General features: G+C 41.7%; 1 protein-coding gene across 10 annotated transcripts in view; it reads right to left on the bottom strand.

The window, feature by feature from the left end:
• QKI (QKI, KH domain containing RNA binding) overlaps nucleotides 1-26746 on the bottom strand; it is a 321931-nt gene that overhangs the window by 187716 nt on the left and 107469 nt on the right. The gene's annotated exons all lie outside the window — the stretch shown is intronic.

Below are 26746 nucleotides of genomic sequence, written 5' to 3'. Positions count from 1 at the left end.
TCAACAAGGGATGATATTCTTTACATTACTGTTTATTAGATTAATTGTACTCAACACTGATCTATTCCTGATATATCCACACTGTGGTTTCTTAAAATTAGTTCCACTCTTAACACTGAAATTCCAATTAACTACATATTCAATACATTGTGGAATTTATATCCATATAATATATATGAACAAGGTTGGGAATATGTATGAACATATTTAAAAGTGTTTATTTCCCAGACCAAAAATAAAGTAAGAGGGAGCTAGGTTGAGAACACAAAGCAGTATTTTAGGGTAATAAACATTACAGGAATGCTGAAATTATCTCTAAAACAAGCTATAAAACAAAGGAAATTCAGAGTACCATATATACTCATTCATAAGCCAAATATTTTTGGTATAAAAGTGACACATTAAAGAGTGGGATTCGGCTTATAAATGGGTCTACACCAAAATTTGATCATTTTAAACTCTATGGAATCATTGAATTGAATATTTAATACATTGTCATTTTGTTTACCTGGATCCCCTGGAGCCCCTCAGTTCCCTGTGGCTGCAGTTCGCTGTTCCCAGCCAATGGGAGCGCCATTTCCCACAGCTGCCATTGGCTGGGAACGGCGAACCGCAGCCACAGGGAGCTGAAGGGCTCCATTCCTGCAGACACTCCAGGTAAACAAAACGTCCCAAACCACCAGCGACTTACCCTAACGGTCAGAAGCCAAAGTTTACCAATCCCTGAAATATAGGGTCGGCTTATGAAAGAATCATACAATTTTTGCTATTTTTACCGAACCATCTTGGGGGGTCGGCTTATAAACAAACAGACTAATGAACTAGTATATATGGAAAATGTTACATTTAAAAGCAATTTAAACATCAAGATAAAGAAATGCATAGTATGGGAACCCAAACAATCTAAATCAGTCCTGCCACTGGCTCTCCCTAGAATGAATAGACTATTTACCTACCTAACAGGAATGTTGTGATGCTTAATTAATATTAATAAAGTGCTTGCAGATCATCTGATTAACAAGATTCTGTAACTGCAAAGTAGCATGCATTAAAATATTTGTAACAAGGGGAAATAACACTGAGTTGATAGAATACCTACAGGTGTAAATGAACATTATATTAATTTCACAGCATGTGGGAGGCACAAACATTAATTCATTTTTTGTTTTATTTTCCACTGGTTAAGACACTGACCATAATTACTCTATTTAATACAAAAACAAACACTGTCTTGCCTAAATGTCAAGCTGTTTTAGAGTGACTTTACTATGGGGAAAATGTTACCACATACTGTTTTGTATACTGTTGAATACAGCAGATTTCTAATACACATTATCAGGAATTCATTTAGTTTTTACAACTTGTAAGCTTTACAAATTTTATTTAATCTTAAAATAATTTTTTATCTGGTACTGGTGCTTTTGATCATTTTCCTCCTTCTATAAAGGATGTGAAAGGAGTTCAGATAGATTTGATTACTAAACGAATATACAGTAAAACCTGTTCCTTTAACAGGTTCAATCTTTTGCCAGGTATTAAGTTTTTTTAATTTCACTGCAATGCTTTTTTCTTCATTGTATCCTGGGCATTTGGGAACATATTAAAGGATATTTTTAAACACATAGGAAGAGAAGCTACCAGCTGGCCCAATCTGAAGTATAAACCTGAACTACATATCCTAATTTTATACATTATTCTGACAGCCCTTCAATATCACTGGTAAGTGATAATTTTACTTGTAAATCATTCAGGTATGTTAAATAAGTGGAAAACTAACATTCAGCAGTGAAATCCCTCTCTGTGTTCCATGCAGAGGAACAGCAGTGGGAACAGAAATACGAAAAGAAAAATGGAAATACAAGCAATGAAACTCTTATGTGCTGCAAAGAGGTTTAACAGATGTCCAACTATCACAAGGTAAAAATCACAGCTACTTTTAACAAATATCAAGACATACAAGTGCGTTAAAGTTTACACAGATCTGATGAATATTGCTGAAGTCTAGTTTTTAACATCTTCTGATTTAAAAAGATCTTAGCTGTGCACTGGTTCTGCAGTCACCTGCAAATGCACACATAAAAATATTTAAATTCATAAACAGCATGCTGAAAGTTATTTATCATTGATCAGGACACACAGGTGAATGAAGACAGTCAGAGACGGATTCAAACACCAAGCTTCTACTTTCTTAACTCCACATTGGGCAGGGGCTCTATATGCCCACCCTACCTCTCTCTTATCCTGTCTGTCACATAGCCATTTAACTGAGTCCAGTGTGGGGTTACAGGGCTCCCACCAGAAACTCAGGATAGACACTCCTTAGTCTGCCCCTACGACTCAGCACACTTCTGAATCCTGTCATGCTCTTCCCACAAAGGGAGATCTGAGTCTGCCCAGGGGAGTTCAGGGGCGGGGAAGGGGGAACCTCGTCTGGGGAGCAGCCCCTGGGCACAGCTGGCCCCTGGGTCTATAAAGGCTCGTTGGGATTTGCCCCTCAATGAACCGATGTACATGGGGGGGAGGGGGCGCAATATGGAAGTTTCATCTAGGGTGCAAGATATCCTTGCACCGGCCCTGCCCCAGGGGGTTCGTGCACCCCAGGTTAAGAACCACTGCACTAAACTGATAAGATCTGCATTTTAATTTAATTTTAAATGAAGCTTCTTAAACATTTTTAAAAACTTGTTTATTTTACATACAGCAGTTTATAGACTTATAGAGAGAGACCTTCTAAAAACGTTAAAATGTATTACTGGCACGCGAAACCTTAAATTAGAGTGAATAAATGAAGACTTGGCACACCACTTCTGAAAGGTTGCCGACCCCTGATCTAGACCATCCCAGCTCTTAAAAATCTCCAATGACAGATTTCACAAAATCCCATGGCAATTTATTCCAGTGCTAAAATACCCTGACAGGAAGTTTTTCCTAAGGTCCAACCTAAACCACCCCACTGTAATTTAAGCCCACTGCTTCGTGTCCTAGCCTCATAAGTTAAGGAGAACTATTTTTCTCCCTTCTCTTTGTAACAACCTTGTATGTACTTGAAAACTTGTCTCCCCTCAAGTCTTCTCTTCTCCAGACTAAACTAACCCAGTTTTTTCAATCTTCCCTCACAGGTCATGTTTTCTAGACCTTTAACCATTTCTGTTGCTCTTCTCTGGACTTTCTCCAATTTGTCCACATCTTTCCTGAACTGGACACAATACTGCAGCTGAGGCCTAATCAACACAGAATAGAACGGAAGAATTACTTCTTGTATCTTATTTACAACACTCCTGCTAATACCTTCCAGAATTATGTTTGCATTTTTTGCAACAGTGTCACACTGTTCACTCAGTTAGCTTGTGATCCACTATGACCCCCAGATCCTGTTCTGCAGTACTCCTTCCTAGGCAGTCATTTCCCATTTTGTATGTGTGCAACTGACTGTTCCTTCCTAAGTGGAATACTCGCCAATTATCCTTATTGAATTTCATCCTATTTACTTCAGACCATTTCTCCAGTATGTCCAGATCATTTTGAATTTTAATCCTATCCCCCAAAGCACTTGCAACTAGACTGACAAGACAGCAAGTGTGAAAAATCAGGACGGGGTGGGGGGGGGGGGTAATAGGAGCCTATATAAGAAAAAGACCCATAAATCGGGACTGTCCCTATAAAATCAGGACATCTGGTTACCCTACTTGCAACCCCTCCCAGCTTGATATCCTCAAACTTTAGAATTGTATTCTCTATGCCATTATCTAAATCATTGATGAAGATATTCAACAGACCCAGATGAGAACTGATCCCTGCAGGATCCCACTTGATATGACCTTCCAGCTTGACTGTGAATCACTGATGACTACTCTGGAATGGTTTTCTAACCAGTTGTGCATCCACCTTATAGTAGTTTCAGCTAGGCTGTATATCTCTAGTTTGTTAATGAAAGGTCACGTGAGACAGCATCAAAAGCCTTACTAAAGTTGAGATGTGTCACATTTTCCCCACCCCTCCACCCCATCCACAAAGTTTGTTTTCCTGTCAGAAGGATATTAGGTTGGGTTGACATGATTTGTTCGACAAACCCATGTTGACTGTTACTTATCTTATCTTCTAGGTGTCTGGAAATTGATTGCTTAATTATTTGCTCCATTATCTTTCCAGGTATTGAAGTTAAGATGACTCGTCTAATTCCCCGGGGCTGTCCTTATTCCACTTTTTACAGTATTCTAGGGTGTATTTCATCAGGCCCTGATGACTTTAAGACATCTAACTTTCTTGTTAATTTTTAAATTGTTCTTTTCCTATTTTAGTCTCCGATACTACCTCATTTTCACTGGCATTCATTAAGATATCCAATTGCTACAACATTTTTGGTGAAAACCAAAGACACTTAGCACTTCTGCCATTTCTACATTTTCTGTTCTAGTTTCCCCCTCCTCATTGAGTAACGGGCTTACCCTGTCCTTGGTCTTCCACTTGCTTTTAATGTATTTATAGAATGTTTTCTTGTTACCCTTTATGTCTCTAGCTAATTTAATCTCTTTTGTGCCTTGGACTTTCTAATTCTGTCCCTACATACTAAGGTTATTTGTTTATATTCATCCTTTGTAATCTGACCTAGTTTCCACTCAATCTCAGTTTTCAGATTAAAAAAAAGAAGTTTCTAGCCCTTGTGTGGCCTGACTCATGATTTTTAACATTTGGGGTGGCAAATCTGGAACTTCTCACTTTTCAGTTCAATTGTCTGCCATAGAGTATAGGAAGCAGCCATCTTCCCTCAGAGCAGCCAGATGATAGCCAACTTCACCAGGAGAGACTTTACTTCTAGAGCCCTGGAATCTGATGGCACTCAACTACACGTGCCAGGTGCGGGTAGGGTCAGGTCGGACGGGAAAATAACTGGACACTCTTGAGCTTAGGTGGGTTCTCCTTCTCCTGCCCATGGGTTGGCAGAGGAGGAGCTGCATGCCCTGCTCCTGCTGGACACCTCCACTTTACTGTGCTGAGCTGAGGAATCACAGCAGTGCCCGCCCGTCACTCCGCAACATCCAGGTCTGGTGGCAGCAGGGCACTTCACTGCTGAGTCAACTCTGCAAGCAGGAGGCAGCAACACTAACCCAGGCTTTAAAATTAAGCCCAAGCAGACCTCTACTTACATCCATATGAGAAGTCTTTATGGAAATAGCAGCCATCTTAACAGAGAGCCTATGGTTTCAGACTCTGATGGACTAGAACAGCCATTATGAAGACAACATTTAGAAACAATCATTAATCACACTTTGCTTAATTACAAAACAGTTTCTTCAAATGTACCCTATTACATTTCCAATGGCTTAACTATATTTTAGCTTTGCAGAGTGGTAACTAACCATCTGTTAGCTAGGAAGATCTAGAAAAAGGCAAAATTCACCAACACAAATTTCTTAAAATTAACTCAAGATGGGTCTTTCAATTCAGATTTCCATGGAAGTCGTCAAAAAATCCATTTTCACTCACAGATGCGTATCAGCTCCCCTTAAGAGAACAGTCAATTATCAGAGGGGTAGCCGTGTTAGTCTGGTTCTGTAGAAGCAGCAAAGAATCCTGTGGCACCTTAAGGACTAACAGACATTTTGCAGCATGAGCTTTCGTGGGTGAATACCCACTTCTTCGGATGCAAGCAGTGGAAATGTCCAGGGGCAGGTGTGTATATATAAGCAAGCAAGAAGCAAGCTGGAGATAACGAGGTTAGATCAATCAGGGAGGATGAGGCCCTGTTCCAGCAGCTGAGGTGTGAAAACCAAGGGAGGAGAAACTGGTTCTGTAATTGGCAAGCCATTCACAGTCTTTGTTTAGTCCTAAGCTGATGGTGTTAAATTTGCAGATGAACTGGAGCTCAGCAGTTTCTCTTTGAAGTCTGGTCCTAAAGTTTTTTTGCTGTAGGATGGCCACCTTAAAATCTGCTATTGTGTGGCCAGGGAGGTTGAAGTGTTCTCCTACAGGTTTTTGTATATTGCCATTCCTAATGTCTGATTTGTGTCCATTTATCCTTTTCCTTAGAGACTGTCCAGTTTGGCCGATGTACATAGCAGAGGGGCATTGCTGGCATACGATGGCATATATTACATTGGTGGAAGTGCAGGTGAATGAACCGGTGATGTTGTGGCTGATCTGGTTAGGTCCTGTGATGGTGTTGCTGGTGTAGATATGTGGGCAGAGTTGGCATCGAGGTTTGTTGCATGGGTTGGTTCCTGAGCTAGAGTTACTATGGTGCGGTGTGCAGTTGTTGGTGAGAATATGCTTTAGGTTGGCAGGTTGTCTGTGGGCGAGGACTGGCCTGCCACCCAAGGCCTGTGAAAGTGTGGGATCATTGTCCAGGATGGGTTGTAGATCCCTGATGATGCGTTGGAGGGGTTTGAGCTGGGGATTGTATGTGATGGCCAGTGGGGTCCTGTTGGTTTCTTTCTTGGGTTTGTCTTCCAGTAGGAGGCTTCTGGGTACACGTCTGGCTCTGTTGATCTGTTTCCTTATTTCCTCGTGTGGGTACTGTAGTCTTGAGAATGCTTGGTGGAGATTTTCTAGGTGTTGGTCTCTGTCTGCGGGGTTAGAGCAGATACGGTTGTACCTCAGTGCTTGGCTGTAGACAATGGATCTTGTGGTGTGTCCGGCAGGGCCGGCTCTAGACCCCAGCGCGCCAAGCAGGCGCGTGGGGCGGCCCTTTCCCGGGGGGGCGGCATTTGGCTCGGGTGGACCTGCCGCAGGTATGCCTGCGGGAGGTCCACCGGAGCCCGGGACGAGCGGACCTGCCGCAGGCATGACTGCGGCGGGTCCCCTCTTCCCGCGGCTCCAGTTGAGCTCCCGCAGGCATGCCTGCGGCAGGTCCGCTTGTCCCGGGCTCCAGTGGACCTACCGCAGGCATGCCTGCGGGAGCTCAACCGGAGCCGCGGGGAGAGGGGACCCGCCGCGGGACCAGGAAAGGGCGGCGCAGCGCACCGCACTGCTTGGGGCAGCCTACTTTCTAGAGCCGCCCCTGGTGTCCGGGATGGAAGCTGGAGGCATGAAGGTATGCATAGCGGTCGGTAGGGAGGTCCATTTCCTAGACACCACGGTGCAAATAAGTGATGGTCACATCAACACCACCCTATACCGAAAACCTACCGACCGCTATGCCTACCTTCATGCCTCCAGCTTCCATCCCGGACACACCACAAGATCCATTGTCTACAGCCAAGCACTGAGGTACAACCGTATCTGCTCTAACCCCGCAGAGACCAACACCTAGAAAATCTCCACCAAGCATTCTCAAGACTACAGTACCCACACGAGGAAATAAGGAAACAGATCAACAGAGCCAGATGTGTACCCAGAAGCCTCCTACTGGAAGACAAACCCAAGAAAGAAACCAACAGGACTCCACTGGCCATCACATACAGTCCCCAGCTAAAACCCCTACAACGCATCATCAGGGATCTACAACCCATCCTGGACAATGATCCCACACTTTCACAGGCCTTGGGAGGCAGACCAGTCCTCGCCCACAGACAACCTGCCAACCTGAAGCATATTCTCACCAGCAACTGCACACCACACCATAGTAACTCTAGCTCAGGAACCAATCCATGCAATAAACCTCGATGCCAACTCTGCCCACATATCTACACCAGCAACACCATCACAGGACCAAACCAGATCAGCCACAACATCACCGGTTCATTCACCTGCACTTCCACCAATGTAATATATGCCATCATATGCCAGCAATGCCCCTCTGCTATGTACATCGGCCAAACTGGACAGTCTCTAAGGAAAAGGATAAATGGACACAAATCAGACATTAGGAATGGCAATATACAAAAACCTGTAAGAGAACACTTCAACCTCCCTGGCCACACAATGGCAGATCTTAAGGTGGCCATCCTACAGCAAAAAAACTTCAGGACCAGACTTCAAAGAGAAACTGCTGAGCTCCAGTTCATCTGCAAATTTGACACCATCAGCTCAGGACTAAACAAAGACTGTGAATGGCTTGCCAATTACAGAACCAGTTTCTCCTCCCTTGGTTTTCACACTTCAGCTGCTGGAACAGGGCCTCATCCTCCCTGATTGATCTAACCTCGTTATCTCTAGCTTGCTTCTTGCTTGCTTATATATACACACCTGCCCCTGGACATTTCCACTGCTTGCATCCGAAGAAGTGGGTATTCACCCACGAAAGCTCATGCTGCAAAACGTCTGTTAGTCTATAAGGTGCCACAGGATTCTTTGCTGCTTCTTAAGAGAACAGGTGAGGCAAAACTCATTCCGTCCAAGATTATAGTGGAATTTGGCAAAAGATTGTTTCAAAAAGTTAAGAATTGGACTGTCCCGATGACAGTTTATGAAGAAAATATTGACAAATGAATGGCACTGTAGCAGGGTGGTCCCCTGCTCTTGCCCTGAAGGGCTTAAAACAGCCCAGGAGGAAGGCTGTGGCTGAGACAAGAAGCCTGGGCTGATTGGGGAAAGTAGGCTCAGCTGTGGCCATGCCCCAAATCAGGCCCAGCTGGCCCCTATAAGAGGCTGGGAGCCAGAAGCCCAAGCAGTCTCCCTCTAGCTGTTGAGAGGGATGGGCCTGGCTGCTGGGAAGCTGGGCCTGATTGGGGCATGGCAACAGCTGAGCCTACTTTCCCCAATCAGCCCAGGCTTCTTGCCTCAGCCACAGCCCTCTCCTGGACTGTTTTAAGCCCTTCAAGGCAAGAGCAGGCACCATCACAGTCAAAATAGTAAACAAATTTCTAAAGATAATTTTAGATGATATACAGAAGTCTATTGGTATTGCATTGGATAAACTGCAAGCAGATAGCTGTATTACTACTAATGCTGTTTAAATCTGGAAGGAATTTAAAGGCACATATTGAAGGATAAAGTTAAATCAGACAGTAATAAAAATGGATGCAGCTGGCACTTACTCCGTCTTTTTCTTACTCACATTCTCCACCTGTTATAGTAGATATGTAAGTACAAATGAGGTGGATGCCACTCTGACAAGGACATCTGTTAATAAATACCAGAATCATACCCAGCCTAACAATATCTGAGAGCTGAATGAGAACTGTTAAAATACATGTTAACTGCTAAGCCATCAGTAAAGTCGAGATATTGAATTGGTTTAAATTGTTGACCAGGCAGACAAATGTTCATAGAAGTGATAAGCCAGCTTTTCTGTGTAGTAGCCTCTACTATAGGAGTAAAAAGAATGTTTTCTAAATTTAGAATCATTCATTCTAATTTGATAAAGTGACTGGCTGTAGAGAAAGCAGGAAAAAAAGTTCTCTTTTGCCAACCATGAACAAGCATTAGGCAGCAGGGGAAGGTACTAAATTCAAGAAAATAGTTCAATGCCATTTTTGTCTTGTATATTCAGTTTACTAAAGCTTGTTTCGCCGGTACCTACCATTTCTTCATTTTCTGAATCTTTAATTTTAATGAAGGATTTTTTGTTTTGTTATTTCAGCTAAAGAAAAGATTGTTCCTGGGGGCGGGGGAGAAAAAGAGAGAGAGAGAGAGAGAGAGCGTGAGCCAGGCAGCATCCCTGCTTTATTGGGGTGAGAGTTAGTAATAATGTCTCATGAAATTATAATTCTTCATGACACAAAGGTTATTTGCCATTCAGAAAAAAATCTGTAAGACAATGCAAATGAGTGGATGATGTTAATATAAAAACCCAGTTAAAGGATTTTTAAAAAAAATATACTAACACAGATTAGTTTATTTAATTGTGACAATGCAGTTTATATATAACAGTATAACGAGTCAACATCTAGTAAAACAAATGTGTATGCAATATATTAATATTACACAGACAAAAATATTGCAGCATCAAGAGTATCCAAAGGAAAGAGGCAAGACCACATTGTCATATATTCAGTCATTGACTGTCAGCACATTTTAATACAGATAGAGCCTTCACCACAATGCATGAATCTGAGCTGGCAACAAGCAGCCCACCTATCAGAAGACGACTGTTTCAACTCCCATGTCACCCAGACTCTGTCTCAAACCACACCTACATGCAAGATAGGTAGTGATGGAGTTGAAACTCAGTGCAGTACACACAGAACTCTAACTTCACCCTTATGTACACAGATGTTAACAGTGCACACAAATGTGGAAAATGTATCAGTGGAATATAAGGACTGACCACCCCATAAAAGGGACTTACATCAAGAATGAAACTTGGAGAGAATAAAATTTGGCTGCTTTGACTGAAGTATAACAACTGATTTACTGGGTAAAGAGACTAGGTAAGGTGGAGTTTCCCTTGTTAAGCAGTTAACACTTTCTTTCCCTTTTATGCTACCTGATGTATAACCATCTAAGACCATACATGTTCAGATAATACAGTAGACCAATACTTCTATTAAGCTGACTGCTTCCAAACATTTTTAGTAGCTTTTAAAATCTTAAACACTACTTAAAAATAGCTCACAAAGCAGCTTACCCTAAAAGCCAAGTACAGTACAACAAACAGAGTATAAGAGACAACTTTCTACTACATACTGCAATATTCTGTACTGACAATTGCACATGAGCAGCCCAACTTCCCAATCTACTACCAAGGTCACGCTGAAAACTTTTGCTGACAAACAATGGCTTCAGAAAAGGAAAAAGAAAAGGAAAAAGAAAAGGAAAGAAAAGAAAAGAACCTGACTCCTAATCCAAGGATACTACTTGAAGAATGCATGTCCTTCAAATCTAGAGTTGCGAACAAATCCATGACCAAAAGGGAAGGGATTATAGAGGCCAATGTGAATGTATGGAATTTAAATTTCTAAGCAAAAAGTACTTGTTCAGGTTCCTTAAATCCAAGATTCGATGGAAATCCCTCACTTCCCCCATACCAGAGAGTATCAGGAATAAAATCCCCAACCTCTGAGATATCAAGGACCCCATCAACATCCCCATCACAAGCAATTTCTCTACTTCCAAACGAAGAATAGCCTTGTCAGAAGCATATGGAGAATTAGAAGGGGGAAGTCTTTCGAGAAGTATGGCATAGCCCTTTTCTGTAATTTCTAGAACCCATTGGTCCAATGTAACTCACCTCTAAGCGCTGATAAAAGAGGCCAGCCTGTCCCCAAACAAAGGGGATTGGTCCTGATTGGTTAGTTCAACTCTCAATCACCATGTCAAATATGAAGTTTGATGTTTCACGACTACAAGAAGGATGGCAGGTTGTTGGGATTAAGACCAGGATTAGAAAGGCCTTTGCTTATGCTAGCCCTAATTGGAAGAAGGCTGCTGCTATGGCTGGTGCCTTTGAATAGCCAAAACATAAGAGGAAGACTGAGGGTAAAACTGCCTCTGATAGTGACAGGAAGGATTACGTGGTTTTCTTCTGTCAGAAGAAATCAAATCCAGAGAGTACACTGCTAGTCTCGGTCCTTCTCCTGCAACTCAGTCTTCATACTCAAAATGCTGTCCCCTTCAAAGGAGAGATCCTCTAGTTAAGGCTAGGTATCCCAGGGAAGAGAGAAGCCAACCAGATCTCCTTATAACCACAGCAGTAGCCATTACTCTAGCAGCTAAATCTAATGCACTGAAGGAAGCTCTGAGTGAATGCTTAGCCACATTATGGCCCTCCAGTAAAATGCTAATTGCCAGCCACCATATGCACTCAGGCAACTTTTCTCACAAGTGGAATTGATAGTGGACCAGGATAACCAGCCATCCTAATACTGACTAATGAAGAAGACTCCACCCTTCCCCATGAGTCTATGATCTTCCCCTATGACTGGGGAGTGGAGTGATGCCCAGATCTTGCCTGCCCCTGGCCAGAGCCACCACCAGTGAATTAGGAGCAGGATGTTATGAAAGTCTGAAAAACCCTTTGATGGTATCTGGTACAACTTTTCAGCTTTCTTAGTAATAGGCTGACAAGAGGCAGGGGTGGACCATACTACTCTTGCCAGTTGGATCAAGCCACCAAGAATTGGTAGGAAAAAATGGTTACCTACTTTTCTGTAACTGTTGTTACTCAAGGTGTGTTGCACACAGCCATTCCACTGTAGGTGGGCGCATGCATCATACACAGTCAGAGATTTTTCCCTTACCAGTACCAGTCAGGGCAGCATCACCACCTCTTGGTGACTCATGCCACTGCACAGCAGTATAAAGCACTATGCTGCCCCCAACTCCCCTCAGTTCCTTCCTACCGGAAATACTTTGATAGAGAGGTGAAAGGGGGAGGTGGAATGGACAAACAAACAATAATTATGGAAAGGTAAGTAACCATTTTTTCTTCAAGAGATTGCATATGTCCATTCCACAGCAGGTAACTCAAGTAGTTCTGACTGGAAGTAGGCTTGGAGTCTACTTGAACAGGGATTGTAGGACCACCCGTCCAAAGATGGCATTATCTCTAAATTGATTAGAGATGGGATCAACTTTCAAAAGGACTCTACTCCTCTGCCTGATTCAGTTGATTGGTACCTCTTCATTCCTGTAGTGGTATTATGTGGAGAGCTCAAAAGATTGGTGCTCAAGAGATTGTCCCATTACCAATGAAGTGAGCTGATGATCTCAGTTCACTAGTGAAGCTGAGTCCATAGTACACAATAACAGTCACACAAATTATCAATCCTGTTGGCAATTTCAGCAGATAGACTTAACAGACATTAGACCGAACTACTACACCACCCCAAGAGAAGATAACACTTATAAAAGTAGAATTATACTGGCAGCACCACATGGGGGGAAACTCACACTGTCACTGTTTTGTGAGATGCCTTCAATCTGGCAATACAGACAAAAATAAAAATATTTTAAATGTAAAGACAAATTGTGACTTGTTCTCCCCACCACCACCCCATTCATTCGTACTATGTCTTCCCTTTAAGTGTCAACCTACATAATCTAGTAATCACATAATCCAGTGTAGAACAGTTAGTTCAATAATGGAATTTTGATAAAAAATGAAAATTTGTGAAGTTTCTCAACATGACAGATTTTTTTTTTGTTTCTAAATTAAATAATGATTAATTCTGAATTTCCAAATAACTTCACCTGTATAGCCTCAGTAGCATTTCCAGGAGAAAAGTGCAGGTCTGTTAAGATGACTAGAAAGCAGAGAGTACAGTATTACTTACAGAAAACCAGGTTTACATCCCAGTTCTAAATACCATGGTATCAAAAGCTAATCCAACTGTACAGGTAAGAACAACCTGAAGTGGTTCAGTTCTTTCAAGGAGGCACAGCTCAATGACATGTAATTTATTCACTGGCATGGAGGGCTAATGTATGGAATCACACAGGAATAGGTCCTATCTACACTGTAGAGTTTTTACTTGAGGCCATTCAGAGAACTGCTACAGTGGCATAATCTGAGATATCAGTCCTATTCAACTGTTGAATGTTTATATGGTCTCTTGAGTGAGACTAATCTTTATTGTTGAACAACACTGCAGATTGGATGCAAGATGACTGATTAAATCTGAACCAACACAAGACTTACTGTTGGTGGGGGATCCTGCTTGCCCAGGAACTGTCCTGTCTGATGGGAACTGTTATACACAAGTTGGTAAGGAACTCAATTTGTGAATCTTTTTCACCAAAACCCTGACCCAAAAACTAAAGTTTCCATGGACAGTAATAGCTTTTTCTCTCTAAAAGATTTGAAAACAGCAGCCTTTCCCTCTTGGACATCAGTAATGCATGCCTTCAGGACCTCAAGGCTGGTCTCTTGAAATGAGCATTTGGACCAACATTAGAAAACTAGTCATTAACAATAGTTATTGCTCAGAAACTTTCATCTATGAGAGTCTGCTCTCTCATTTGTGCTGACTGAATATCCTTTTCGCAAGTATACTCCAAAGACTGATTCTAGCTTCAGAATCTACCTGAGGGAGAGCCTGTAAAAGGCTTCCTTTCCACAATCAGCAGGATTAGAACTTCCAACCATTTCACAGTGGGGGTTAACATTAGCGTTGTGTGAATAAGTGATTTTACAGTTCACCGGCCAAATTTGGGGGGAAAAATTGTTTCAGATCAACCTTAAACAAAACCATACTGGTTATCTCAGTGAAACAAACACAAACAAAAAATTTAGGTTGAAATGCTTTGTTCCATCCAAAATAAAACTTGCATTTTTTTGCACTTTGTTTTATTAAAAATAAAGGAAATTTGGAAACGCCATTCAAAAAATAACTAGATAAATTCATGGAGGATAGGTCCATCAATGACCATTAGCCAGGATGGACAGGGATGCCTCTGTTTGCCAGAAGCTGGGAATGGGCAACAGGGGATGGATCACTTGATGATTACATGTTCTTTTCGTTCCCTCTGGGGCACCTCACACTGGCCCCTGTTGGAAGACAGAATACTGCGCTAGATGGATCTCTGGTCTGACCCAGTATTGTTGTTCTTAAAATCAGTGGAGGAGGAGCCCCCCCTTAAACTGTATAGCACTATGGCTCGAGCACACATATGGGACATTGGAGACCCAGATTCCATTCTCACCCTACCCAAATTCAAAGCAGAGATTTGAACGGGGGTTTCCCACACTGCCCTAACCACACTGCCCTAGCTCTTTTGAGTTACAGGGTATTCTGGGGTGGATCTCAATCTCTCCTGTTGAAGTTGTTCATTGGAGGGGGGACTAGAACCCAAATGCCTCCCTTCCCAAGTTAGTACATTAACCACCAGGCTATAGAGTCATTTCCACTCTCTCTCCCCAGCACAATGAATATTTAAGTATTTAAAAAGGAAAAGATGAGAAACCTCACCCCAGACTAGCGAGTAGTCTGATGATTAGGGCACTTCTCTGGATGGTGGGATATCCAAGTTCAAATCCTTGCTCTGAAACAGGCAGAGTGGGGACTTGAGCCTGCATCTCTCTCACATCCTAGATGAGTGTTCTAACCCCGAGGCTATGGAATATAAGAGGGGGGTACCACCACCACAAGATTTGAGAATGGCACCTAAATTCCCTTGTGAATCTACTGCCCCTCCCCACCCCCGAGACTATTTAAAAAATTTACATGAGATTCGCAAATAGTCTTGGTTGACCTGAAACTGCATTATCGGCAAACAAACAATTAATCAAAACAAAAACTGCCCTGCTCTTGTTAACATAAACCTCTCCAGAAGGACACAAGTTATTGCAGTGCCACTCGACTCTAAAAATGTACTCTTCCGGTGTCTTTGTTTCTGTTCTTCACTGGAACTTTAGCTCGCTTCCATCTAGTATGAAAACAGAAACTACACATGAGATATGTAATTGTTGCAATTTCAGTTTGAGGAACTCAATTTAAGCTCCGAATTTCGTGCTTTTAGAAGGGAAAATCACATTTGGTTTATTTTCAAGATGCTTTTAAACCTCTCAGCCTTGCAGGACAAGCATAATTAATAAATCTCTGGGGAACAGAGTTAAATCTCAATTTTGTTTGTGTTGCTTGGCCAAAAAGTTGTTAGTTTTGAGTTACACTTTTATATCTAACAATGTTTACAAGTTTACTTTTTCTCTGGATAGTTTAACTTTCCACTGTATATCCAAAGGGCACTTGTTAAGCCTCTCTACAAAATATGGCAGCACTGGATGTCTCTGTCATGCCTTAGAGAAGAATTGTGATTGTTCAAAAAAGTGCTTAAATCAGTATAGATCAGAATCAATCTAGCTGTGAGAAACATGGTTATATCTTTCAATTGCTAGTTATTTACATGAAACCATGCCTCATTTACTCAGCACAAACTTCTGACAGATCTAAAACCAGGGCCAACCACAAAACAGACAAAGTCAGATTTATATCCTGCCTTTATATTTCAGAGAATCTGCCAGGGAAGTAGCTGTGATAATCAGGATTCCACTGAAGAATTGAGAAAAGCACACAGGTCACTTGAAAAAAAAAAAATCCTTTTCTTATTTACAGATCAAAAATGTCTCCCAAGAGATATTACTGGTTTCACTCAGGAATATCTCAGAGGCTTCTGCAATGCAAAAATTGGCTTTATTACATAGTTCTGCTGTGGATTTATAGTTCAAAGCCAACAGTAAACAGCTAGGATTTCAAACACACTTACAAAAAGTGCTGTAAATGTTAGAATTTCAGTTTCCAACATAATCTGGATTACACAAACTGTAATACTGATTACAAATTCAAAACTACATGATAAAAAATTAGGTTAAAACTTGTCAAGGTAGCTTGTATGCTACAACAATTTATAATTCGGGGGGGGATTTAAATTTACTTTATCAATATCTGAGCCAGATGCAATTAAATGTTACATGCCACATTAGAATAAATATATTTTGAATTGCTTGCTAAGGTTAAGCAAAATAAAAACCATCAGATTTTCACCAAAACAGTACAATATCAAAATATAGCATTATTTTAAGAGATTTCTCCTCTATTTTATATACAAGGTATTCCACTCCCAAGATGCCAAAGAATTCAGCAAGATTATTTTACTGCTAAAGGAAACCTCTCAGAATTACCAAATTATTTACATTCCTTTTTGCTTTGGTAGAAAGGTCAATGGCAGTCAATTCAAAAGGCTCTGAATGATTGTCTGATCACTATATCTCTAATCTAGACTAACCAGATAATCCCTGTGATCTTGATAAAATACAGATTCTACTCAGCAACAGGTGTTCTCATACTTAAAAAGACCCTTTTTAAAAGCAAATAATAAAAATGAATAAATGCAGCCGGGATTTAGAATGAATTACTAAATCCTTTAAATCCACATTATTCACCTCTAATAACCTATGTGCTGAATGGTTTGAGAGCTTGTTTAACTGACGAACAACTTTAAAATCCCCATGTAAATGCAATGGATCAGATGCATAAAGCCAGACTAGTTTTCCAGGTCATTTTAATAATGGTAATACACAAACTTTTACAAGACTTCTCTACAGTACGGTCTAGGAACAAAATAATGCACTTAAACATACAATTCATCCTATTACAGTTCTTCACATTCCTAATAGATTCTCTTAGCTATTTGAAATTAGCAACCAACTCTCTATCTGAAGATTACTGTAAAGTAGTTCCTGTATTTTATCCTTAGGTCTAAAAGGTTTTTTTTAAGTTATATTTTATCTAATATGTAGAATTTGTAAGTATGCTTAAAAATATGTATGCATGTAACAGCAGACTCTAAATATCAGCTACTTGTCAAAACCTGTAATGCATTACAGCTAGGTAGGGTGCATAACCTACTGCTTCTTCAATAAAAATATAAGTTGGGTTTTTGCAAGTGTTAGTTACTAGACCATAACTAGCAGCATTTAGTTTGGCATCTTAACTCTGTCACAAAAATCCAGCACAGTTATAAACCCTGAGATGAATATGTTACCATCCTGTGCACTAACATTTTTTTCAACCTCCTCCTCACCCCCATAACATCTTCCTGTGTTCATCTCCACCCCTGATGGCCTACCTTGCATCAGTGCCTATAGGATAGGGTACTGAGGGGGGAAATTTTTTAAAAAGTTAGCCTTTCCCCACCACATTTCTATTGCTAGTTTGGTCAGGTTCCCCCCACAACCAGCCACTAGCCAAACAAATCTAAATATCTGTCCTACTCACAGGCTTCTAAAAACATCCCTTCCCTCTCACACTGCAGTTATTTTCAAAATATGATCAACCTAAAAGGCAAACAAAAGCATTTATGCAAAGAAAAATATTGCATGCATATTCTTAGCTTAAGATAAAAACAAAATGACAAACTAAAAGGGTCACTATTAAATACTAACTTTGATAGGCTAGTGCCAATATTTATTTATGCTGACTGTTTTACTCTTCTCTGTTCTGAAATGATAATTATATAGTATGGATATAAAAGATGTTTTCGGTACTAATGCCGTTGTTTGTAGAACAAGGGGTAGGAAACAGTATATTTTAATTAAAATGGAAAGGGGTTTTGTTTTTAAAAAGATTAGCGACACTGTCACCATAGAACGAAACTGTATGTTAAAGTGTCAACTGGAAAGGAAACAAGGAAAGTGAAATTTGTACTGGCCATACTGTTTTCCACAAGAGTACTGTCAGTAAGAGTCAGATAAACTGACGTAAGTCTGAAGACTAATAAATTCAAAAACAAGTTCCTCAACATAAATTATGGACTATACAATCAAATGATAAACTGCATGCTTCTAATTTCAGTTTTCAAAATCAAACACTCCTGTAGTAGATAGAGATAACTGTACCACAATATAAGAAGTTGCAAATACATAGTTATTGAAGCTATAAAGGCAAGTTTACCAAGCTAGTCAATGTCAAACATTTCATGTATAAAATGCAAACAGGATGTAATTTTTACTCTCTTGCTTTTTATAATTGGAAGTTAAAGTACTGAAGCAATAGGCTTGGGTTTTAATATGGTAAATCATGAAAATTTAAGTTTTCATTATTATTGTTTCACTAAGATGGGCATAAATAACCATACTTGCATCTACCTTAAAGAGTTTATAGTTGAGGCTTGATAGGAAGGTTATAAAGCCAGTTTAAAATAGACTAGAAGAGAAACATGAATGATGTCACCATGCTAGTGCATCAAAGAGGATGTGCAAATGACCATAAACAGAACAATCTGACTATATACAATATACTATCAAATGCACAAAGTAAAAAGCTGAAAATGGATTTCTCTGATCTGTTTTATTCAAAGGTTCAAAAAATCCTATCATGTGTGAGTGAATTAAAGTGCTATTAGATCCTGCTGAAGCTAACCTTTCATTTTAAAATATAGGTTTTTAGTACTTTAGATTGGGAAGATTAAACTGTGTTACTATTTGAAAGGTTAACAGATACAACCACTACCTTCCTAAATTTGCAGAAAGTCAGGGGGACAGCTTCTCCTGTTAAGGGGAGATCCATCTCTCATCAGGCTTAGGCAGGTGAGGTCCTATGATGTTAGGAGTAGGGTGTCCTGTGAGATGTTACCTTCAGCCCCTGAAATATGAGATACTGCTTCCTAGAGGAGAGCATGGGATCCCCAACAGAGGCCTCAAAGGGAATCCCTGCTCCTCAGGCATTAGATAGTTTAGGGGTTCCTGTTGTTCCACCAGCCCAGCAATGGGCTCTGTTGGGGTGGTTGGACCCTCACCCGCCCACTCACCCTCCCAGAGTCCTCCATGGGGTTTAGGGTTGCCAGACATCCAGTTTTCAACTAGAACTCCCAGTTGAAAAGGGACTGACGGCTCCATTCAGCATCGCTGACCGAGCCGTTAAAAGTCTAAGTCGGCGGCGCAGCAGAGCTAAGGCCCTGCCTGCCTTGGTTCTGCACAGCTCCCAGAAGCAGTGGCATGTCCCCACTCTGGCTCCCAGGTATAGGGGCAGCCAGGGGGCTCCACATGCTGCCCCTGCCCCAAGCGCAAGCTCCACAGCTTCCATTGTCCGGGAACTGCAGCCAATGGGAGCTGCAGGGACGGCACCTGCAGACAGGGCAGCATGCAGAGCCACCTCGCCACGCCTCTACCTAGGAGACACAGAGGGACTTCCTCCCACACTCCAAACACCTTGGCTCCACCCCCCAGACCTCCCTGCACCCCAACCCCCTCATCCCCATCCTAGAGCCTGCACTCTCAGCCAGAGCCTTCACCTCCTCCCACAACCCAACCCTCTGCCCCAGCCCACTGAAAATGAACATGTGAGGGTGAGGGAGAGCAAGCAACTGAGGGAGGGGGAATGGAGTGAGCAGGGGCGGGGCCTTGGAGAAGGGGCAGAGCAGCAATGGGGCCTAGGGACAGGGCAGGGGGCAGCAAAGGTGTTCAGTTTTCTGCAATCAGAAAGTTGGTAACCCTAATAGAGGTGGCCAGGAGCCTCCTTCCTCACAGTCCTCTTCTTGGAGGGTAGTGGCAGTGAGAAGCCTTATGCAAGAGCTCTCTGATAGCAGTGGAGTGCTCCTGGCCTGCCATTCTAGCCTTCGGGCTGGCAGGGGTTCGTCGTCCTTTTCTGCCTACTGGCTGGGCCAGAGTAACAATTTTGGGGGGAAATAAACCTCAGCCCCTTGTCAACCCAGCAGAAGGCTCTGTGGGGCATCAGCAAAAGCACCTTTTTCTGGAGGAAGATTGCTCAGAATTCCTGATTGTTGGGAAGAAAGGACTTTTTGTTTAAATATTTCAAGGACTGTTTATAGATACACTTAATCTTTCCCCAGGACAGGAGCTTGGACTAGATAACCACCTCAGGTCGCTTTCAGCCCTATAATTCTACAATTCTATAGGAATCTGTGTTACCTGTAACAGCTGTAGGTAGGTTTTCAGAAAGAAATGTGATTATAACTTGATGGTGACCCTCCCCTTTAACAACGTTTAACACGGTTTAACACAATCATAAATACTGGTACCTTCTAAGTCTCCAACTTTTCTTTAGAAATACATAAAATAAAAATTACATTAAGATAGCATTCTCCATCACTAATTATGCAACTACTGAATTTTTCCTTTACATTTTATTTTGTTATAACTAGATACACAGCTTTTTTAATGTAATCTTTTAAAAGGGACAGTTACATTAAAAAACTCTGGAAACAAGTTAAAAGCTTATTCAAATCCAAGCAGTTATAGTGTTTCTACAGATTTGTTTAAAGAGAACTACAGAATTCTGATGTTAAAACAAATTGTTTGAATCCGGGTAAAATACAGTAAAACGCCTAATGCAAGACATCTAATTCGTTTCGAGAGAGCTATTCTATAGATTGCAAATACTAAAGTACTCATTCCTACTCTCTTCGCCCAACTACTAACAGTTACAAAGTTTTAGACTCATTTCATAGAATGATCTAATCTGTAAATGAATATCGTACATTTAATGCAGCTAATAAAAGCATTGTCTTTCAAAGAGTATTTCTGTCCTTCCAAAGTGTTTGACCTTTGCTGTCACTAAGCCGACTGACAAGCCCACCAGCTGTTTTTTTTCTTCCCAGTGCTACAATGCATTCTCTTCCTTTTTAAGGCTAGTGTACCCCAGCAACAAATAGCAGGGCTTAAGCCAGCTGCTAGAATGTCACAAACCTATATATTTAGCCATGAGCTCATTTATTGCCATCCCTCAGCATCAGTTGCTTAATGTCCTTTTTGCTACAGTCTGTTGACATTCCTCACCAAGTTGACAACACTGTTGTCTGAATCAGCAGCTAGGCAGGTACAAGAACACACAACAAAATAAAGAGCTTATCCTTTTCAAAAGACAGAAAGAAAAACCAAAGTATTTGTGTTACATGCACTCAAAATGAAAACATTTTCATGGTCACAATATAGTTAGGCATTACAATTCCTAGCATTCTTCTCTGTCCATCTTTATTTAAGACTACTGCAGTAACCTGTAACATCACAGAAAAATGAACTTTAAAAGCTGAATGACTACACATACGCACAGAAATTTATGGTTCTATTAGCAATGAAATAAACAAAACCTTACATAAAGCTTTTGAAGGGTTTTTTTTTTTTAAAGTATTATTTCTAGGTTGCCACTCTGTAACCATACAAAAATCTCTCACCCCTCCATGCGCACGCACACAATACAAAACTGAGGCGTTAACTGCAGAGATATGAAATGAGGTAATACTGACAATTTTAGAATATATTGTCTAGTTATTTTGTCTCCTCTATTATGAGTCTCTTTACAGTAGGATGACCAGATAGCAACTGTGGAAAAAACGGGATGGGGGCGAGGTGTAATAGGCGCCTATATAAGAAAAAGTCCCAAAAAACTGGACTGTCCCTTTAAAAACAGGATATCTGGTGACCCTACTTTACAGAAGCTCTGCCATTTTAGGAAGTGACTTGAAAAAACTGTTTAAGTCTCACAGATTCATAGATGTTAAGGTCAGAAGGGACCATCATGACCATCTAGTCTGACCTTCTACACATGGCAGGCCACAGAACCTCACCCCAAACCATGGTTTAAAGACTTCAAGTTACAGAGATTGCACCATTTACACTAGTTTAAACCTGAAAATGACCCATGCTGCAGAGGAAGGCAAAAAAACCCAGGGTCTCTGATAATTTGATTCGGGGGGAAATTCCTTTCCAATCACAAATATGGCCATCAATTAGACCCTGAGCACATAAGCAAGATCCGCCAGCCACACACTAGGGAAAGAATTCTCTGTAGTAATTCAGAACCCTTCCCATCTAGTGTCCCATCACTGGCCACTGGAGATAGTTGCAAATCAGCTACATTGCACTGTAGGCAATTTCATCATACCATCCTCTCCTTAAATTTATCAAGTTCAGTCCTGAAGCCAGTTGGCTTTTTTTGCACCCACTGCAACCCTCGGAAGGATGTTCCAGAACTTCACTCCTTTGATAGCTAGAAACCTTCACCTAATTTCAAGCCTAAACTTGTTGATGGCCAGTTTATAGCCATTTGTTTGTGTGTCCACACTGGCGCTTAACTTAAAGTAACTCCTCTTTTTCCCTGGTATTTATCTATCTGATGGATTTAGAGAGAGAAATCATATAACCCCTCACCCTTCTTTTGGCTAGGCTACAAAAGTCTAACTCTTTGAGTCTCCTCTTATAAGGTAGGTTTTCCATTTCTCAGGTCATCCTAGTTGTCCTTCTCTGCACCTGTTCCAGTATGAATTCATCTTTCTTATACAAGGGAAACCAGAAATGCACACAGTATTCCAGATGAAGTCTCACCTGTGCCTTTTAGAACAGTACTAACACTGCATTCTAGGACTGCATTAGCCTTTTTTCACAGCCGCATTACATTGGCAGCTTATAGTCATCCTGTGATCAGCCAATATATCAGCTCTTTCTTCACTTCTGTCACTTCCAACTGATACATCCCCAGCTTGTAGCAAAACAACTTCTTGTTAGTCCCACAATGCATGATCTTGCACTTTGCACTATTAAATTTCACCCAATTTCTATCACTCCAGTTTCCAAGGTTATCTAAATGACTTTGATTGATATTCCAGTCCACTTCTAAATTGGCAATACCTCCCAACTTTATTTCATCTGCAAATTTTATTAGCACCCTCCCACTTTTTGTGCCATGATCAGTAATAAAAATGTTAAATAAGAGTGGTCCCAACACGGATTCCTGAGGAAGTCCACTAGTAACCTCACTCTAGCCCAGAGGTGAGCAAAATTCGGCCCGCGCACCACATCCAGCCCGCGGGACTGTTCTCCCCAGCCCCTGAGCTCCTGGCCCAGGAGGCTAGCCTCTGTCCCTCCCCCACTGTTTCCCCCCTCCCACACAGCCTCAGCTCACTGCAACATCGGTGTAATACTCTGGGCAGTGAGCTCCTGGGGCAGTGCAGCTACAGAACCCAGCCTGACCCAGTGCTCTGTGCTGTGTTTAAGTGCACAGGTATTTTTTAGAAAGTCATATGATTATATCTGGACAGCATTACACAGTGGGACAGATCATGTACCGCATTAAGGCAAATGTCAACCTCTTCTTGTCACAAAGTTGTCCTCTCCTCTAATGCAATCTCAGGCTACTGGATTGAGTCTCCCTGTGCAGAACTATCTTTTACTAGCTCCCATGCCACCCACTTTCTGTGTCCAGTGTACAGATAATGGCCAGGAAAGCCTCCTACATCCTGCTAATTACCAGCTGCTTTAAGTGCTCCATCAGACCACTGGGAACCAGCTTAAAAAAAAAAATTAATCAGGCCACTAATTCACATATGGAATCAGACCCAGGAGCACAAATGCACCTTTGCGCCCTGTGGCGATGCGACGACTCACCACTGCGGTGCCTCCTGCTGGTCGTCTTGGGAATTAGCTCGTCCAGCTCCGGAGCGCCCTCTGCTGGCTGATGTCCCGCTTGCCGCTGGCCCGTGTCCCTCCCGGACCCCGGTGACCCCTTGACCTTGGGCGCTGCCCCCTGGCAGTATCTCCACTCTATGGGTCTCCCCACCCAGGGGAACCCCCAACCCTCTACCCCCACCTCACCTCAGCAGCTATTGCCAATCGCCATCTAGCCCCCGCTCACTGAGGCAGACTGCAGTCTACACCACTCATCAGCAGCAAGGGGGGTTTGGACCTGCCTCTGCATACCCTGGGCTGCACTTCTGCAACCCCAGTACTCTTCCCGGTCTTTACCAAGGCCTGCAGCAGGGGATTTTCCAGCCTAGAGCGCCCCAGCTCCTCTGGCCTTTCCCCAGCCCTGCTCCACTCTAGGTACCCTGCTGAGCTCCCAAGCAGCCAGGCCTGTCTCTCTCCACAGTTAGAGAGAAACTCTGAGCTCCTGGCTGGCAGCCATTTTATAGGGCCAGCTGCAGCCTGATTGGGGAGGCAGCCACAGCTGGGGCCATGCCCCAATCAGCCTAGCCTATTGACTCCCCCAGGACAGCCCTTTCCCCAGGCTGTTTTAACCCCTTCAGGGCCGGAGCAGGTGGCCACCCCCCTACATACCCCAAGTAAGACCAAGCTCTCCTCCCCCAGAGCCAAGGATTGGGCTTAACATTGGCCATCACAAATATTTGAAACTCAGTATTTTATGTGTCTCCACACTAGGAAAAAAAAATGTTTGCCTACCATGTGTAAGCCAACACATGGCAACTAATACAAGGTAAAATCCCAGTGAAGACAAGCCAGCCTACCGTTTTCACATGTGTTAGCAGGTCAAAGAACACACTAGGTGGGAATCCAAGGTTTACCTCAATCTGCTAATACGTTAAAATTACAAACTTCCTTGTCTTCACAAGGATTTTACCTTCTGTTAACTAACATGAGGTAAACATGCACCTTTTGAAAGAGGACAGTGATTATGCATGTCTTAGGGTATATCTACACTGTCAATTATGATGTGACTGTAGCAAGGCTAGGCATACCCACTCTACCTTTAATCTAGCTAGCATAGGTAACAGTGGCAAAAGACGTGGTGGCACAGACTTCAGCACGGGCTAGCAACCCAAATACACATCCAGGATCTCCAGCAGGCTTGTACTGGGGCTGCTAGCCCATGCTGCCGCATCTTCACAAACACTGTTGTTACCTGCGCTAACTAGATTAAAGCTAGAGTGAGTGCTATAATCACACCTTAACTGGCAGCATAGACATACACACAGGTCTCAGAGTAGCACACACAGATTAAAAATGCTTTAAACACAAATTTACTTCATGTTAAACATTTCAATTAAAAGAGAGCTTTTTACATATAGGCTGAAATCCTTGCATAATCAGAATCGACCAGGATATTAATTTATATGCATTTTTTCACTGTACACTGATTATGTATGTACTGTTTTATTCCTATAACCCATCAATATCCCTTGGAATTATTATTCAATCTATGCAATAGTTTGAAGAAATGTCTGTATTTTCTGTGAATTTGTGATAAAACAGATTTTCCCGCTAATAGCTCCTAAAATACTTCCTGATCAATGTGCAACTACAATTAAATTCTCCACAAAATGCTACAGATTTAAGTGTTTGATAATTTACCAGAGATAGATATCCCTGATTATTCTAGAACATTTATGTTACAAAGATCCATGAAAACTGTCTGGTCATTAGAAATCGCTTCCAAGGACAAAACATTACACTTCCATTCAAACTCAATGTTTAATTCAGTGATACTCAGACACAGACTCACAAGCCACAATTGGCTCTTCGATGAGTCTCCTGCGGCACCTGGCAGCACATATTAAAACACTGATTATTAACCAATCAGGATGCTTTCACTATCTATTACCCAGTTGTAGTTGATAAAATAATAATACTTGGTCATTTTGCTAAATATTTCCTCCCATTATCCTTCTTAAATATGAATATATAGTACTATAAGTAAATGAAACAATGAATTCACACGGTGGCTCTTTTGGGTAATGCTGATAGCTCATTAGCTCTCGAATCACTGAGGTTTAGTATCACTAGTCTAATTTATGTATTACTGCTTTATCTGAATATTATCAAATTGAATGTGTAACACTAGATAAAACATTAAAATTAACAGAACCCAACTATTTTCAGAATAGAATTAAATCACAAATGTTTTTGTAGTTTAGAGCACTATTTATTGACAACTACGAAAAACAGTACAGTAGAACCTCCAAGATACAAACATCAGAGTTACGGATTTGGTCAACTGGACACCAAGTGAATCTGAAAGTAACCAATCAGGCAGCAGCAGAGACCCAAAACCCCCCCAATCAAACAAATTCTGTACCGTGCCTGTATTACATCTTAAAAGTAGGCATATCTGGGCTGATTGTCCCCACCCCCACCCCTACGCACAAGGCAGTCACTTACAGCAAGACGCTGTGCTGCCAGCCCAAGGCAGCTGGAGCCAGCCAGCAGAGCAGGAACTGCGCTTGGAACTGCACCGCTTTCACCATCCCCACTCCAGCCAGGAGGGGAACACACCGGGATGCGGACAAGCTTGCAAACTCATGCCCGGGCTAAATAGGGAGCTCAGCTGCTGAAGCCTGGCCTGGAGTGTCAGCTGATAGATCTGGAGCACAAACTGCGCTTTGTTCATAGTTATGGACAACCTCCATTCCCAAGGTGTCCATAACTCTGAGGTTCTACAGGAAGCAGTGGTCTGAAGATCTAAGAACAGTCCAGGAGGTCATCTGTGCTCATCTCAAATATCACCAAGAAATCAAAAACAGACTTTGAAAATACTTTTTAGTATTTATTTTTCTCCCCCCAAATTTTTTATCTTTCACAATATGGGAAAGACAAATATGAAATGGTATTAAATACTTCAGTTTATCCTGAAGCCTCCATTTGTACCTGTGACAATTTCAAGTTCTAGTGTGTAGTAATTCTGAACTGTGGATGATTTTATCAAATTCTATAATGAAATTAATGTGTCACAGAAAGCCTATA

Source organism: Mauremys mutica, chromosome 3 (assembly GCF_020497125.1).
Source record: "Mauremys mutica isolate MM-2020 ecotype Southern chromosome 3, ASM2049712v1, whole genome shotgun sequence".
Classification (NCBI taxonomy): domain Eukaryota; kingdom Metazoa; phylum Chordata; order Testudines; family Geoemydidae; genus Mauremys; species Mauremys mutica.
This window is presented reverse-complemented; position numbering and strand designations above follow the sequence as displayed.